The sequence below is a fragment of the Penaeus japonicus genome, unplaced genomic scaffold (genome assembly GCF_977035675.1).
Source record: "Penaeus japonicus unplaced genomic scaffold, GWHDUDI00000001_assembly GWHDUDI00000010, whole genome shotgun sequence".
NCBI classification, from domain to species: domain Eukaryota; kingdom Metazoa; phylum Arthropoda; class Malacostraca; order Decapoda; family Penaeidae; genus Penaeus; species Penaeus japonicus.
Window position 1 is genome coordinate 22,052,271 of NW_028234412.1, and position 248 is coordinate 22,052,518.

A 248-nucleotide genomic window follows, 5' to 3' on the forward strand; every position below is an offset into this window, starting at 1 on the left:
TGATACAGGCTGATGATATATATATATATATATATATATATATATATATATATATATATATATATATATATATATAAATGTGCATGTGTGTGTGAGTATGTATGTATATGTGTCTGTGTGTGTATGTGTGTATATATGTATATATATATGTATTTATACACATGTATATATGTATATAAATGATCGGATGAATATATATATACATTTATCTAGATAGATATGTATACACACATATATATAAATATGTA